The following is a 17,649-nucleotide window of genomic DNA, read 5'->3' as shown; positions in this document are numbered from 1 at the left end:
TGCGTCCTTGGAAAGTCAGTCTCTCCACGGCCTCAACAGCAAAGTAACCTTTTATTCAAATGCTTTGTGACCATTTAGAATATTGAATTTGTATTTTAATCATCGAGTTCAAGAGGAAGATAGCCAGTGGGAAGGACTTAATTACAAACGATGTCTTTCTCATGGCAATGCTGTAATCCCAAGGGTGCTTTAGCCAAGTTCCAGGACCTCAGACAGGAAAGGTCAAATGGCTTTGCTCCCCCTTGCTACCTCAAAGCGCACGTGGCTGCACCTTCATCATGGCAGATGTTCACCAGGTATAATACTAGCCTGAGGCAAAAATTCCAGGAAACAAGAACTCACAGGGATTCTCTGGAATCCAGGGGTAATTGAGCAGCCTCTTTCTGAGTTTGCAGATGAATTTAGATAATCGCCATTTGCACATAATTGGCATTTCATTGGGAGTGCCCAAGGATTGTCATTTTCTGTATGTGAATTTATTACACATTAAAGATACAGTATATTTTAGATTAATTTTTTTAATGTTGGAAGTTTTCCTGCTTGGTTTATATTATGTACATATTCAGAGTTACATAAAGTACAACCAACTGAAGTTGTCTTTTTTGCTAGGTTAAACGGTTAATGTTCCATTTTACCTAATTCAACCTAACTACTCAAATGGCCCACAATTAACAAAAGAATGCAAAGTTACATTTCACACCATTTTGACCTATTTTTCATTCTAAAAAAGTACGTCTGTATTATGCTTACCAAGAGCTTTTCATAATATGCTGATTGCTACATGTACCAAGAGCCTTCAAAAAGTTCACAGGAAATGGAATAAAAAGGCAAGTTTGGGAGTGGGCATTTAGCCTGGCAGTTAAGGTGTTGGAGCCCCTTGGTTGGATTCCCAGCCTTGGCTCTTGACTCCAGCTTCCTGTAAACGTGGATCCTGGGAGGCAATGGTGATAGCTCCCAACTCTGGGCTCCCTCCACCCACATCGGGGACCTGGACTGAGCCTTGGCCTCAGCCCAGCCATGTCAGGAATTTGAGAATGGGCACTCTTTCTCTGTTGCTCTGTTCCTGTCTTTCTGGCTGCCTGCTTCTCAAATAAACAATTCTTTTTTAAAAAAGAGACGTTAATTTTGCTGCAAAAATGTTTTAAATGTATGCATTGTTTTTGCAGTCATATCCACTTTCCCCAAAGTGTTTGAAGGCCTCACGAGCACGGGTATACACACATACAACCATCACGGTATACACGGGTATACACAGCCTACACCATCATGGTATACACAGGTATACATGGGTATACACAGCATACACCATCACGGTATACACAGGTATACACGGCATACACCATCACGGTATACACAGGTATACACGGGTATACACAGCATATACCATCATGGTATACACAGGTATACATGGGTATAAACACATATACCATCATGGTATACACAGGTATACATGGGTATACACAGCATACACCATCACGGTATACACAGGTATACACAGGTATACACGGCATACACCATCACGGTATACACAGGTATACATGGGTATACACAGCATATACCATCACGGTATACACGCGTATACACGGCATATACCATCATGGTATACACAGGTATACACAGCATACACCATCATGGTATACACAGGTATACACACATATACCATCACAGTATACACAGGTATACACTGGTATACACACATATACCATCATGGTATACACAGGTATACACGGGTATACACAGCATACACCATTACAGTATACACAGGTATACACACATATACCATCACGGTATACACAGGTATACACGGGTATACACAGCATATACCATCACCTCTGAATGTGTCTCTGGTTTTCAACTGACCCTGGTTTTCAACTTTGATTTTCAGGGCTCTGTGTCTCTAGTACTAGTCAACTGATTTAAGGTAGAACCCAACGTGAATTCTAAGCACATGAATTGTTTTAAAAATGCTCCTAAATTTACATTTATGAAATGCACAAAGTTTGTATACCTTAAATAAAAGGTTTCTGGGGAAAAAAAAGTTTCACTCCAGAGATAAAGTACTTATACTGAAATTCAAATCTGAAGTTTCAGTTTTCTTGAACAACAATTAAATATCTTCAATACAAATTAAAAAGAGAGAGAGAGAAAAGAAGAAGAGGAGGAAGAGGAGGGAGAAGAAGAAGAAACAATCTTTGCTTTTGTCTTGAAACTTAAAAAAGCTGGCCTGGCTGGCTTCTCCAAATGAGAAACAACAAACAACACAAAGGCAAGGAACGTGAATTACTGTTGGCATTAAGTACAGGAAACCTCGAAGTCCAGAAGTCTCTCCCAGTACAGTTTTCCTTGAAAAGTTGTTTAGGTCTTCTAATTGTTTTAGCAACGTGCACCTCTGTAAGATGTTTAGTGTCATGAAAAAGATTCGTATTTATTTTCTTCATTTCTTTAACCATATAATAATTCCCATGCCCTGCTGTGAAATTATAATGACGAATCAAAGTAATAAATGCTTTTATAAAGCACTATGTAGCCGAACATTAATTAACTAAACACAAAAAGTGTTTTTGAAAGACTCTTAATGCTAACTCCAATAAACAATGAGTAAACCACATGAAACCAAAGATGATCCGGAATGCACGTCATGGCAATTGAATTCAGCCTGCATAACACCGAGGGCACATGCTAAATACACACGTGTAAACAACATGGACTGATAAACAGGAAAGGGGAGGAGAGGTTGGAGAGGCTGGGAATGATTGATTGATAGGCCAGCTCTGGAGCAGCTGGGGCTAAGCCCCTGCCATTCAGTCCAGAAGCCAATCTCCCTTGTTGGGGTCCTACCTGAAATCCGAGGATAACTCATCGCGGTGTGACTAAGTTACCAGATCAATTGTCTTGCCTGGCTCACAGGCCATTTGTGAAAAGAATGGATTAAATTCTCTTAATACTTTTGTTGCAGCGAGTGTAGACAGCAAACCACGGAATAAGGCAACAAGTGGCTCCCAGGGTTCAGCTGGTCTCACTTACCCCCAGGCAAGCAAAGGAACTCAGCGTTATAACGCAGGGAGCCAGACCAATGATTAAACCGTCTTCATATGATTTCATAGCCGCGCACCACCCACCTCACCACGTGTAAGACTTTAACGTGAAAATTGTGGAGTATTTGTTTTTTAGTCTCATGCCTTTATGTTCCTGAAACTACACATCACTCCGAAAACTTACAAGAAACAGCATAAAAACTCTTTTCATAGTTGAGAAGCAGAGATGTGCCTTATTTTTATTGGCAGTTACTATGGAATCATACATAACAGCTGTCTCAATAGCCACTAAATTAACGACATAACATTGCAAAACCTTTAGCCGGCCCCCTGCATGGAGACGCACAAAGAAATGGAAGAAAGGAGCCTGGCTCAGTTTTGGGCATTTCAAGAGAGGTGTTGAACTGCCTGTTGAAGGACTCATTTTTAATTATTTCATTTCGAATAGAACTGTCATCATTTAGGGAAGCTTGTGCTCGATTTGACTTTACGGGGGAAAAAAATCGTTCCAAGGCGCACGTGTTCATTTACCAGACACCGAATGGCGAGCAAGAGCCCGCCGCAAGAACGGAGGAAATTCATCAGAGAAGGGAGGGAAGAAGCCCCTTGGGTTTTTTCTCCACCTTGGGATCTCTTTCCCGCCTCTCCCCAGAGCCTGGGAGGCAGCGGTACCCGGCTCGCGCCGGATCTCTAAGACAATAGCGCCGCTCGCAGCCACGGGGCGACGGCGGCCGCGCGCCTGGCCACGGCGGGCTCGTCTGTCCCCGCGTCACCTGCCCCGCCGTTTCCGTGGCCCGCGCCTGTCCAGCTCGTGTGCCCCACGGGCCCCCACTGGGACCCCTGTCCCGGGCGCTCCAGGCAGGCCCTGTGGGCGGCGGCGAGCAGCGCGCAGTGGCCACCGGAGCCCCGTGCCCCCTGCGCCCTGCCCTGGCCGCGGGCCCCCGGGCTTGTTTGCTCATCGTCGGTGCCTGGCCAGCCCACTCCCTTCTCCCTGCCGCCTCCACAGCCGTTTGCTTCCTGCGGTGTTTTTTTTCTTTTTTTTTTCCCTTGCTGGGCTCCATCAAAGGTGGCTCTGTTATTGAAATATGAAGCCATTTCCTCTCCAAAACCCTTGGTTACTCAAGGCGGCCATCAATGGGCCTATAGACGCGCTCCGGAGTTATAAATAAGCGTGTATTTGTTCGGAAGGCGGCTGTCCCGCGCGTCCCAGCATCTTCCTCCGTGCGAATTCCACGGGCGCGCGCGCCCCGCGCCCATCTGGTTCTAATCCCGCGGATGGCCCCGAGCCCGGCCCCACCCATCCGTCTCCCGCTCGCATTCCTCGCTCTATAAATAAACCCAGGTTGTTTGAGTTCTGTCATCCGGGGATACAATAGCTGTTGTTTGTTGGCGGGGATTTAAGCCCAATTCCAATGCAGAGCTAGTGAACCGCAAACCGGGCTCCTGGCGCCGGGGGTGAAAGGGCACCTCGAGTTTGGGGAGCTCTGCGCGCTGCTACCCTAACCGTGCGTTATCCTGGATCCACTTTGGCGAGGGGAAGGCGGGAAGGGGACGCCCCCCCACCCCACCCCTGGGCTTTCCTTTTCAGCAGAGCCTGCAAAAACCAGGCGGAGGTGCGCCGCCCCCAGGCCGTCCCCAGACCCCTGGCCCCGTCCCCCTGGGCGGACCCGGGTGCGGGGTGGGTGGGGGCTTGCGGGCGCCGGATCCGAGCCGGCCAAGGCCGTCTAAGAGGCCGCTGTTTGGCGCGGTCTGCGCACCGGGCGGCCCCTCCCCGTGAAGTTTGCACGAAGTGCGCGTCAGGCTGTAATTAGGGGATCTGCTGGGAGGAGAGTGTTCCTGGGGACGCCGCGCGCCGCTTCTGCTCTCGGTGAGAAAGTACCTCCTTCTTCCCAGGCGCGGGACCTCTGCCACCCAGCGCCACAAAGACTCTCTGCGCGCACCCGGCCGGGCGCGCACACGCACACACACGCTCGCCCAGACCCAAACTTAAGGTGAAGAGGAAGAGCCGTCGCTTCACTCCATCTCCAGCTGCCAGCCTCTGCAGGACTCGGAGCAGCTGAACTTCTGGATTCCAGGACCAGGTAACACTTGCACCTACCTCTCCCTCTCCCCGCAGCCAGCCCCTGTTTTGGCCATACCTTGGTGTCTTTAAGGTTTCAGAGAGCCACACTGGGTCCTGTACGGGTGCATTAAACGCTTTTTCTTAGTCTTTAGTCTTTCACATGACACCTCAACCACCAACTCTTAACTTGCCCTAGATTTTGCTACTGCTGCTATAAAGCTGGTGGGCGCGTGGTTCCCAAGCGGTGACTTCTTCATCTGCGTTTCAGCGGGCACTTTTATAGCACCTGAGATGTATAAAGGATTGTAGAGGCCGCAGCAGGGGCTGAGGGCTTGGGGATGTCTCTCCCAGCTGTCTTGAGTTTTGTTTGATTTCAGGGACTATATAGACTGGTGTGGAAAAGTGCAGTGTTGTCGCCATCGGGAATACCTGTTAAGGTTAAGACTCTTGGACATGGTACCATCTTGAGGGCAGGGTGCTGGGATCGTTTCCTATGTAGGATGATGTCAGCCGAGCCTTTGAATGTTCTGAAAGCAACCAACGATCCAGGAGTTAGGGTTACTTCGGAAAGTTGCTACGAGGGGCTGTGTGTTGGTTGAGACTGTTAGTCGCCCAAAGCCAACGCCAGGCTTCCTTGGCTTGGGTTAACTTGTTTCCTTCCCCTGAATATGATGATTGTGTTCAAACTAAGGTGGCTTATTCTTTCGAAAGTTGGTTGTCTTACTTTCATGTATCACTGGAAAAAAACACACTAGGTGCTCAGTACGTCTGGGGAGTGTTAGGGTGGAGACCGTCCCTGTACAAGTTCCAGTGTGATGTCATAAAATCAAACACACTGGCTCGCTCCTTAGAAGCGAATGGTTCTTAAGAAAGGAAGCCTGTGGATCAGTTCCTAGGTGAATGCGACGCTTATTCATGATAAATGCAGCTTCTGGTAGCCATTTCTCTTGCATTATTTCGGTGCATTAAATTACCATGAATGTCACCCGCGCTTTGGTGACTTCCATCCTTTGGTGGAATCGTGAAGTAGGAATGTCGCTCTACAGAAAACGCATGATGGTAGTTGTGTTGGAGAACTTTGGAACACTTCTTAGTCGTAACTTTGGTTCCATTTATTTATGTGAATGGAAGGGCTTTTTCCTTTCAGTAGAATGGAACATGTGCCCAAAGACCAGCGAGCATTTCGGCTGCAGTCTTCTCTCACTGTTATACCATTTTTCTCCACGTTTGCAATGAATGAGTTTATGTTTTGTTGGTCACCTCTCTGCTAAATTGGAAACAGCTTACACATAGTCAGATAGCTTCTTATCTAATTTTCCTTCAAGCTAATTAGATGAGCAGGAAAAACCAGCAGGCGCAGGATGGGTGGGCCACAGGAGGAATGCACTCAGTGGCCAGTTTCCCACTGGGGGCCCAGTGGCCTGGGGCCTTCTGGGAAGTGCAAAAGGGGGACACCGTGTTCTTCTGAAGTGAGCCATTTATTTGCAGCAAGGCCCTGTGTCTCCGCGGAATGACTGACACTGTAATTTAGCAGCACTGAAGAGACTTTCAGAGAGAAGAATCAATTCATTATATCCCTAGTGGCTTCATTTCCTTTGCCTTCGTCCGGGAGCAAGTGGCACATCCAGGATAAATACACGGAGCGCGTGCAGCGAGATTCTGAACAGTCTGGCCTTGCAGCGTCGTGGGCGTGCAATAGTGGCATTTGCCGAGCGCTTGGAGAAATCTTTTGAATCTCTAGGTGGTACTGCATGGCGAAAGGGACGAACAATGGGTGACCTTGGCCTCCGAAAACGCCCGCTTTCTTTTCCTTTTCTTTTGCCCCGTGCCTATTCTGTTTTCCAGATGACGTTTTTGAGATAATGGTATCCTACCACTTGGAATTCCAACGAAATGCAAGGAAAACTTGTAATAAGGTTGATATTACAGACTTCGGTGGCACCTAATTAATTTTCCGACATCCTGCGGTCATTATTAGTAACCATAGTGTTTAGTTTGTGTCATTTAAGTGTACTTAGCCTGTCATTTACAGGCAACAGAAGGTTGGGAACAAGTAGAGAGGAATGGAGTCCTGCATATACTTGGGTATTAATCAATGGTGTTTAAGGAGGATTATAGGAAACAGCTGGTTAAACAAATATTAAGTATAGAGAGGACGCCCCAGTATAAATTAATAATGCAGCTCTTTATTTACGCTATGAATGGGAGGGTGTGTGGCAGTTACATGTGGAAGGCACGGTCCCTGTGCGCCACCTGGTGGCAGAGTCCGAGGTGGCGCGCCCACCTTGGAAAATTCTGAGGCTTTCATTTGGTTGACATTTGCGGAAGAATATTAACTGTCAGACGTTGGGGTAGGTGCTCGGGGCAGAAAATACAGCAGGTGACTGTTATATAATGTAAAAATCAAGGAGCCAGTTAGCAATTTATGAAGTTCCTGGTGGTTGCATTTAAAGTCGCTTCAGTTCCTATTGGACGATTTATCATCAACTGCTGCATGAGCATATAGTCTAACGACCACAGCTCGGCTCTGATACAGGATTCGTTTTTACAGAGATGCCATGACAGAATTAGAAAGGGGAGTGTTGAGCTACTCTTTTCTTTGACAGGCAGAGTGGACAGTGAAAGAGAGAGACAGAGAGAAAGGTCTTCCTTTGCCGTTGGTTCACCCTGCGGTCGGCGCACCACACTGATCTGAAGGCAGGAGCCAGGTACTTATCCTGGTCTCCGATGGGGTGCAGGGCCCAAGCACTTGGGCCATCCTCCACTGCACTCCCTGGCCACAGCAGAGAGCTGGCCTGGAAGAGGGGCAACCGGGACAGAATCCAGCTCCCCGACCGGGACTAGAACCCTGTGTGCCGGCGCCGCAAGGCAGAGGATTAGCCTAGTGAGCCGCGGCGCCGGCCTTGAGTTACTCTTTGTCAAATGGAAATACTTCTCAGTTTAGTTGAGTCAATACTGAAGTTTATCACTCATGCACTAACCCAGTTTGTTACATATAATTTAGATTTTTTTTTAAAGATAGCCATCACCAAATGGGAGAAAGGTGACCCTGTAGCTTTTTTAAAAATTTTTTTTACAATTCATTTCTTTGAGAAATAGTTATAGACAGAGGGAGAGGCAGAGAGAGAGAGCGAGAGCAAGAGTGAGAGAAAGGTATTCCATTGCTGGGTTCACTCCTCAAATGGTTGCAATGGCCAGAGCTGGGCTGATCTGAAGCCAGGAGCCAGAAGCTTCTTCCAGGTCTCCCACATGGTGCAGAGGCCCAAGCACTTGGGCCATCCTCCACTGCTTTTCTAGGTCATAGCAGAGAGCTGGATCGCAAGTGGAGCAGCTGGGACCTGAACCAGCGCCCATATGGGCTGCCAGCACCACAGGCGGAGGCTTAGCCTGCTGCACCACGGCTGTGGCTCCTAATTTAGATTTTTTGCTTAGATGGAAAAGGATAGTGAAAATTGGGTAGTGAAGTCGATTTTATAACATCACTCTGAAACAGATAACTTGCATGTGGAACAGCTTCATCGGTACCTGTGTTCCGGTGCATCCATGAAGCTGGAAGTTGGCTTCTGTTAGGGGGAAAGTTCTAGACAGGACAGCTACCTGGAAAACCACCATTTGAAAGAGGCAGTTGGATACCATGGACGCTGGAGTCCCACGAGTATGGTGGGGTATTTGAACAACTTTCTCTCGGAGAACTGAGTCATTACTCGAATTGGTTCTTTGCAAGATGTATGACTTAGTGCCGGCAGAGTTTAGCACATCAGCATTAATCCAGACAAGCTGTGAAGCACGGATGGAAAGCTAAAATGCTCTGTAGGGGAAAGTGATGAATTTGTTACTAGCTGAGCTCTAAGGTGTAGTACGCAAGTTGAGTTAGGCCTGCTGTTGTGGGATGGAAGTTTCCTGTTTAGGGCACTTGGGTACTTTGCAGGGCTCTGAGATAACACAGTGACAGTAGGAGAGCTGGCCATTAAATCCTTTCTCATTCATGCCACAGAATTATACCCCACATTGTTAGGAGAAGATGGCTGAAGTCAATTTAAGATTTTATTTGTTTGAAAGGCAGAGTTACAGGGTTGGGAAGGGGGTGAGATTGATATTCCATCTGCCGGTTCACTCCCCAAATGGCCTCAACAGCTAGGGCTGGGCCAGACCAAAGCCAAGAGCTTCTTCTGGATCTCCCATATGGGTGCTGGGGCCCAAGCATTGGGCTATCTTCCTGCTGCTTTCCCAGGCCGCAGCAGAGAGCTGGATTGGAAGGGAAGCAGCTGGGACTCAAATATGGGATGCCAGCATTGCAGGAGGCGGCTTTACCTACTTCTCCACAATGACAGCCCCTGGAATCACCCTTGAAGTCCTGTAAAATAAAACATGTTATCTTTTTTGTAAAGATATATTGACTTTTGAAAGCCAGAGTTAGAGATGAGAGGGAGAGTTGCAGAGAGAGAGAGAGAGATCGATCTTCATCTGCTGTTTTGCTCCCCAGATGGCCACGACAGCTGGCACTGGGCCAGGCTGAAGCCAGGAACCAGGAGCTTCATCTGGGTGTCCTGGATGGGTGGCAGGATCCCAAACACTTAGGCCATCTTCGGATGGTTTTCCCAGGCCGTTAGCAGGGAGCTGGATCAGAAGTGGGGCAGCCGGGACAGGAATGGTCACAAGCAGCAGCAGCCTTACCCACCATGCCGCCACACCAGCCCGGAGACCTGTTACCTTAATCCTTATATCTAGTAGGAAAGAAGTTTCTATATTAAAACCTGTAGCTGATCATCGCTGTGGCTTAGAATGAATCCCACATTTGTTCGAGTGAGAGACCTAGTGAGAGGTTGCCCGGGAGTCGGAGGCCCTGCATGGAGACGTTTAGTCACCTGTGGAAAATGGTGTTCAAGAACCTAATGACCTCGTGTGACTCAATGACCCTGGGAAGAACAGGCTGTACAACAGAGCACCAACCAGCCTCCATGAAATGATCAGGTGCTCCTGGGGTTGGTGATGGGCTCCTGGCTACCCATGGCAGCTTGGCCGCTGGTGGAAACCAGGAGAGGGTTGCTGTTTGAGCAGCACCGCTGAGGACTGTCCCTGAGAGCCGGGACTTGTTTGCAACATCACATATTGCTGGACCATTGTGATCTTCCATCCATTGCTACAGAGCTTAACCAGGGTGATAGCTGAGATGGGGCTATTTCTATAAAAAGAGCACAAATCCACTGAGTAAAACCAACTTGGAAAATTGATTAAAGTTCAAGGCCTGATTTTCAGACTTGTGCCCTCTGTCCAATCTAACAACCCAGAGAGAACACACCTTACCTTACTAATTAATAAGTTCTGAGGACATAAGATCCCATTAAACTATCTCAAATTCTTTGTTTCTGAGGTCTGCGTTTTCTTAAACATTTTGCCAAGTTTTATGGATGATACCTTTGTTCCGTTTCCATCAGAGAAATGTGAATTTTTCTCCTTTGGACTATTATTTTTGAATGTTGACAGAATCGCTTCAGTTGATCACTTGTTCATGCAACAAAAATTTATCAAACACTGGACATTATGTGCTGGCCCTGTTATTTACATTGTGAAAATCAATTAATGGCAACCAGAAAGTTGAAATGTTAATGAACGTAAAATCCTGCAAGCTTCCAAAATACCCTTTGAATAGCAGAAACAATGAAGATGTTCTTGTCTTGAACTTGGGTTTTAAGGAAATCTTGAGCATGTGTCTTTTAGAATCCTTTCTCCTTATTCACTGCCACCTCTGGAGTGGGTAAGAGCTTTTTTGTGTGGACACAGATGGGCTGGGAAGGCAAGCTCTGTTGTGGCACCCTGGAAGCCCCAAGTTCAATGACAGGTAAAGCAAAAGACATTTGCACACAGTTGTCGACCAGTTTGCACCTAAAATTCAGACTGAGCAAGGCTGATGTAGTGATTCCCATTTGCACCGGGCAGGCACCATGCTAGGTGTTGCGTAGTAATTGGCTATAGGAATTCACAAGTTAGTGATGGCAACAGATGTACAGCACCATGAGTGACAAGGAAAACCTGCCGAGTAGGTGGGGCTTGCTTCCTCCTTCCCTGGGCCTCCTTCCTTTGCACGGGGCTGAACCTTCCAGCCCCTCTGCCCACACACAGATGCCTGCTCCCCACCCCAGCACCCCAGGAGATCTGACACTGCTCTGGTTTATCGGTTTCTTAACTACACTTAATTGTGAATGCGTTTCACTCCCACATACACTTGCATTTGAAGTCCTTGATCTCTTTAAAGTGAGAGTTTTGTTTTCTGCCCAAAAGAATGTGAAACAGCTGGGAGCTTTGCACGGTTAAACCCAAGAGTGGTCTCCACTGCATGTGTGAGGATAGGGGGATGCCCTCCAGGCCCGATTCCAGAAACTTGAAGCCCTATGGGCCCTGTTCATTCTGGGCTCCTCTTGGCAAATCCTTCTTCACGCCTCACTCAGTGCTTTAGCCTGTCCTGTTGCAGCCTTGCTGTTCACTTTACAAACTACTCAAGATCCGCCCAGCCTGTCGTCCCAGAGCTTTGTTGCAGCCCTTGGATGATGGCTGCTTAGGTTCTGTTCTGAGGCCACATCAGACTTCCAAGTCTAGCAGGCAGGAGCAGTGAGAATCCACATGTTTGGTCCAGGAACTCCAGCTGATGGAGGAAGACAGACGTTCGGAGTAGCAGAGGACCTAGGCACTGTACTGAAAACGAGGTCAAAACCCACACACCTTACAGATGTGCTCTGTTACATAAGCACACTGGTGCTGAAGATAGGTTCTGGAAAACTAACTTTGTAGGGGGAGAAAAATGGGGAAGTTCTATTGCGGCTTTATGAAAGAAACACTAATCAGAATCGGGGCTGAAATTTCTCATGTTTTGTGTTGAACTAACAAGTGGAATCATAGTCATGTTCTATCAGAAGTTTCAAATTAATTCATGTATTTTTATTATACCCCACTAGATCAGGGCCCCATGTTTGGAGCTTCTGCAAGTTACTGTGCTGGTCTTAGAACCCAAGGATGGGCCAGTGCTGTGGCTCACTTGGCTAATCCTCCGCCTGTGGCGCCGGCACCTGGGTTCCAGTCCCAGTTGGGGTGCTAGATTCTCTCCTGGTTTCCCTCTTGCAGTCCAGCTCTCTGCTGTGGCCCGGGAGTGCAGTGGAGGATGGTCCAAGTCCTTGGGCCCTGCACCCGCATGGGAGACCAGGAGAAGCACCTGGCTCCTGGCTTCGGATCAGCACAGTGCGTCGGCGGTAGCGGCCATTTGGGGGATGAACCAATGGAAGGAAGACCTTTCTGTCTCTCTCTCTCACTGTCTAACTCTGCCTGTCAAAAAAAAAAAAGGGGGGGGGGGGTGTCTACCACCTGCTAAATTACTGGGACCTTTGCCTCTGATTTAAGGCTGTTTGCCTTCCTTACCTTTCTGGCACTTGTCACCAAGCTGCGGGTATGAATGCCGGACATTGAGTGTGGCATTGAACGGCCCTGACACAGGTTGGAAGTTGCTCTGACCTCAGAGCTGAGTCTGCTAGCCTGGTGCACAGAGCCGATCGCTGACATGGGGGCGGCAGGATGAAGGATTGTTGATTGGAACGTGCAGAGCGAGGAGCCGGGCAGCTAACGCTGACTTCTTGGCCTTCCTGGGGGGATGGGGTGAAGTTTCTGATGGACCAAACTCAGGATGAGAGGAGCGTGTTCAGCACACGTCCAGGTTCCTCATTGGACAGTGGTGCTTGTGGCCTTGCTCTGATTGGCCAGCCATACTATGTATTTTCGGGGATTTTTTTTTGATGACCAAGTGGGCTTCGGTCAGTCTGTGGGCTACGTGCAGGTGGTAGTCACTTTGTCCTGTGGACCTGAATGCCCCCACCTCAAAAAGAAAGCCCTCAAAAAGAAAGGCCATAAGGGTGTTATCTCCTGGAAAAGTGAATGAACCGATGGACCTGGTGGTTCAAAGCCTGGCTGTGCCGCTCATGCAATTCAATGAGTCGATGTTTGTCACTGACTGACTTGCTGTCCAAAAGGCAGGGCCAGGAGACCCTCAGCTAAGGGAGGGAGCTGGGCCTGATGTTACTTGCACCTGCATTCGAGGCGCTGTGTAGGGGCTGGATTTCAGTAGGTGCTCTAGAATTGTTTACTGTTGCTGTCAGTGCCCAGGACAGCGCTGAACGCAGGACAGCAGGGGTGCCCGGGTCCTCCACCCCGAGTGCCTGTGTTTCACATGTCTGCATGCTCCCAAGCCCCTTGCTGTCTCTATCTCTGGTTCCTTGGAATCCTCTCCCATTCATCCATGTCAAATTCATAGGCTATTCTCATATCTCAGTCATCATCAGTATAGTATAAAATTGATAAGGGAAATATAATTGATGATTCTAGTAAAGAAAGCAAGAGTGGAGTCCAGAACCCATGTAGAGGCTATGGCAGCACCGTAGGCAGGATCTGGTGGGGGTGCAGTAGTGGATGGGGGGCTGGGAAAGGGTGACTGTCTCAAGGGCGATGATTGCTCCGAGATGGAGGCGATGGGCTCAGGTCGTGAATGCAGAGAGAAGACACGACTCTGGGACAAAGTGGTGACCTCGTGTAGGAAGGACGCACGGGAGAACCCATAGAGAATGAGCGTGCAAATCTCAAGTGCAGGGGAGGAATCGCAGCCGGAAGTGGAGATGCAGGCATCTCCAACGTGAGGTTGGTGACTGGAAATACTTGGCCCAGGGGAAGTGATCACCCCCCAGCCAATCATAGCACAAAGCAGTGACCGAGAACTGAAACCAGGGGTTAAAATGGCAAGAATGTGTTTGGTTACTTATGTATAATTCTGAACCCCTACTTTATCAACCATAAATGTCCACTGGGTTGGGTAATGGCGATGTTCAGTGAGTCCTGAATCTCCTAGCCCCCTGCATGGAGAAGATGCCAGGCATGTTTGTTAAGTGAAATTAAAATGGCATTTCCGAGCCTTGATGTCCTAATGACAGATCTTGACAATGACAACCCTGTATATAAGTCCCCAGAATGTCTGAATTGCAGTTATTGATTGAATTTGGCCCAATAGTGAACTGACTTTAAATATATGCTGCTGTAGTTTGTGGTTGAAACATCAGTAATTCGTGTGCGGGGTAGGTGGTAATTCAGACTGCTTGATTAACTTTAGCCCATGCTGTTTAGGTTAACATAGAAGTGAGTCCCCCCCAGAGAATGCAGACTGGCCCGTCTGTTTACAGCTCTCTTCCTAGTTCTGGGATCTCAAGACTTCCAAACCTTTGATCCAACTTGGAGCCCCTAATTCTGGCTTTGCCTAGTCAGGTCGGAAACTTGCTTCTTGTCTGTAATTCTCCTCTCTACTCTTTGGATTGCCAGATAAAACGCAAAAAAATAGTTGAATTATGTGTTAGATAAATATATCCCCAACATGGCAAGGGACATGTTTGTTACTAATGAAAAAAAAGTTCTTTTTATGCAAAGTTCAAGTGTAACTGACTGTTCTGTATTTTTTGTTGGCTGAATCTGCCAGGCCTTTTCCCTACTTGAAGTTACCGTAAATTGAATATACCGCATGAGAATTTCTCTGAGAATTCCAAATGTTGTTCTGTTAAAAACCAGTGAGTGAAGTTGCTGCATTTATTTTCACTAGTGAGATAATTGTATCTGAAAAATGCTCTAAATATCGTTGTCTAACTAAAATATCTTAATTAAGATATAAACTGATAGGCCGGCGCCGCAGCTCACTAAGCTAATCCTCCGCCTAGCGGCGCCGGCACACCGGGTTCTAGTCCCGGTCGGGGCGCCGGATTCTGTCCCGGTTGCCCCTCTTCCAGGACAGCTCTCTGCTGTGGCCAGGGAGTGCAGTGGAGGATGGCCCAAGTGCTTGGGCCCTGCACCCCATGGGAGACCAAGAGAAGCACCTGGCTCCTGCCTTCAGATCAGCGCGGTGCACCGGCCGCGGCTGCCATTGGAGGGTGAACCAACAGCAAAGGGAGACCTTTCTCTCTGTCTCTCTCTCTCACTAACTCTGCCTGTAAAAAAAAAAAAAAAAAAATATATATATATATATATATATATATATATAAATAACCGATAGACCATTTACAACCAGAGCCCTACATTGTAATAGAGGTATGAAGAATTCCAGCAATGTATGTTGCTAATCTAGTTTGTACTTTGTCCAAATATTTTAAAATAATGTACAGTTTTGAAAATTAAGCATTTCAGTTTTTTCCATTTTCAAGTCATCAATTATAAAACAAAGATGACTTACTTTCAATGAAGGGCCATACATTCAGAAACAAAATTTAAGTATTGTACAGCGGGCATAAATTCAAATATTTTAACAGCAAAATACCCCCAAAAAAAAGGTTTTTCCCCCTGTTGTGTTATGATTGTGCTGCCACCTTGTGAGCGTTTTGAGATATTACCCCAAATAACAGACCATATGACCATTCTGCCAATGTTATTAAAATGACTCCTCACACAAATTAGTTCTTTTCATTTTACAAAAAAAAAAAAAAAGGCTATATATGCTAGTACCAAGAAAATAGTGTCAAGTATGAAATGCAAACATTTTCTGCATTTGTCTGCAAATGAGCGTGCCATTCCTGAGAGAAACCCTGAAGTAGAAGTCGTTGAGTGCTCCGTGAATTCCTGCTCTGAGTGAATGTAGTTCTGTCTGCATGCCAGTTTGGTTAATGTGACCCTTCAACCTGAACTCCCCATAAGCTTTGAGAGCTCGGTGTTTCCAAAATTCAACTTTTTTTCCCTCGACTAAGAGTGACCCGTGTTCTCTTTCTCTGTATACCAAGATAATAGGATTTACCTTTTAAGCCAGGGTACAGATTTGGAAGTCTTCCAATTCCATTCATTTATATGGTGATCATCATTTTTTTTAAGTTTACCTAAAATATTAGTCATGTACATCTTTTAAAATTAAAATTTTCCACTTCCAAGTCATTTGACATGAATGGGAGTGCCTTGGTGATGACGACAGCAGAACGCCTATACACAAGGCTGTCTTAGGCAAACTGGTCACTTACAAAGTTCAGGATCCTCAAACTTGGAAGCTTGGCGTTCTCAACTCCTGGCCCGTGGAACTCGCTTGTCTGCGTCTTGGGCTTCCTACCTTCCTCCTGGCTGCTTGTTTTCTTTCCTTTTCACTTCTCACTCCATTGCCCTTCGTGCTTCCAACATCTTCAATGTCCCTGTCCTGTTGCCTGCCAAGGGAGCCACTAGACAAATCCTTTTCATGAGGAATCTATCCAGTTCCTGTGCACTTGCTCCACCTGCTGGGGCTGCTGGGAACTGCTGAGAGAAACTCCTTTAACACTGCACAGTGGGGCAAACTAGGTGGCCCAGTCTCAGATCAGCAGGACCTTTACCGCTGCATCCTAAGCCTCCCTGACCCATACTAAAAGAGGAACCTTCTGTCGCATTCTGCCCTGGCCTGCACCACACAGTCTCTCTTATCCTAGCCATAGAGGAATTTTGTAGACTCTCCTTGCCCTCGAGAGTCTGAGGTTGAGCTCATCCTCTGAGCTCTGCATCCCCTCTCTGCCAGTCTTCATGGGGAAATCCCTGCTGGTTAGGTCTCCTCCCTCTTCATCTTCAACCCCTGCTGCTCCGGTTCTGTCTTCCTGCTGGCTCTCGGTCAGGGTCACAGCGCTTTCGTCTTAACGTATAAAACTTTCCCTGACCTCGCACACACTCCACCTATAGCCCTTGTCCTTACCCAAGTTCGTGGTCTGCCCCTTCACCCTCGCCTCATTTCACCCTCTGCTCGCTGAAATGCGCTTCCCCCTCCATCTGCACGGCAGTGCTGGCTGCCAGCACCATCCAAGCCTTGTTTTGTTTTTTCTCTTAATCTCGGGGACCTTGTTTCCTGCACAGTCGTCTGTACCCTTGGCTTGGTGACATCACATTCCCTGAACTGCGGAGTTGTGGGTTACTCCAGCTCAGCAGAAGCCCACCTGCCCCTTGGCCGTCTGAACTCCGAGGGCTTCTGCCCGAGACACTCTGCCCTGAGCTCAGCCTTGCCCCGTGCACTGCCACCTGCCCTCACGGACCACCCCCTCCAGCGTGCTCTAGGCTCCCAGACCTGCTCATCAACCCAGACTTTGCCCAGAGAGGCCAAGCCACCTCTGCTAGCAGGTGTCGCAAGCATCTCAAACTCCATGAGTCCCAAAGGAACTCTTGTTCTTTCTCCTGAATCTGAACCTCCACATATTTTATCAAGAGAGTAAATAGCACTGTTTTCTCTCCACTTAGTTTCCAAAAACTAAGGAAACGGGAGTGTCGCTCCCCCTCTTCACGGAGGAATGACACAGGACCCTGTGCTGTTCTTTTGTCTGCTCGGCCCTTCCCGGGTTTGCTGCTGGTTCTTCCCGGGTTGGCTACCGTCCCTTCCACCTCCGTGGAAGGGCGGTTCCCCCTGCCACTTTCCCCACTTCCGCGGGGGAGCGGCACACCACCAGCCAGCTCTCTCGGGGGCTGCTCAGGTGTTCCTTCAGATAGATATTCCTGGTGCATGTTGTCTCTCTCCTCCTTTATAGTCCTCTCCACCAATCCCAACTCTGC

General features: G+C 47.8%; 2 protein-coding genes across 6 annotated transcripts in view; one reads left to right on the top strand and one right to left on the bottom strand.

Moving 5' to 3' along the window:
- LOC149122230 (uncharacterized) overlaps nucleotides 1-5,390 on the bottom strand; it is a 130,920-nt gene extending 125,530 nt beyond the window's left edge. For 2 of the 3 annotated variants that reach the window (XR_016220435.1, XR_016220436.1), the window contains exon 1: nucleotides 5,174-5,389. The gene's annotated coding sequence lies outside the window, so the exon portion shown is untranslated. Of the gene's footprint in view, nucleotides 1-5,173 lie in introns of all 3 variants that reach the window. The other variant, XR_016220437.1, reaches the window with a different exon arrangement.
- Nucleotides 4,360-17,649, top strand: part of HAPLN1 (hyaluronan and proteoglycan link protein 1) — a 79,795-nt gene continuing 66,505 nt past the window's right edge. The window contains exons 1-2 of one of the 3 annotated variants that reach the window (XM_017344572.4): nucleotides 4,360-4,648; nucleotides 4,929-5,116. The gene's annotated coding sequence lies outside the window, so the exon portion shown is untranslated. The remainder of the gene's footprint in view (nucleotides 4,649-4,928; nucleotides 5,117-17,649) is intronic. The other 2 variants (XM_017344574.4, XM_008261911.5) reach the window with 2 other exon arrangements.

This window comes from Oryctolagus cuniculus, chromosome 14 (assembly GCF_051225735.1).
Source record: "Oryctolagus cuniculus isolate XC-2025 breed Fujian yellow rabbit chromosome 14, ASM5122573v1, whole genome shotgun sequence".
In the NCBI taxonomy this organism is placed as follows: Eukaryota; Metazoa; Chordata; class Mammalia; order Lagomorpha; family Leporidae; genus Oryctolagus; species Oryctolagus cuniculus.
Note: the sequence above shows the minus strand (reverse complement) of the source record. Positions and strands in the feature narration are given on the sequence as shown.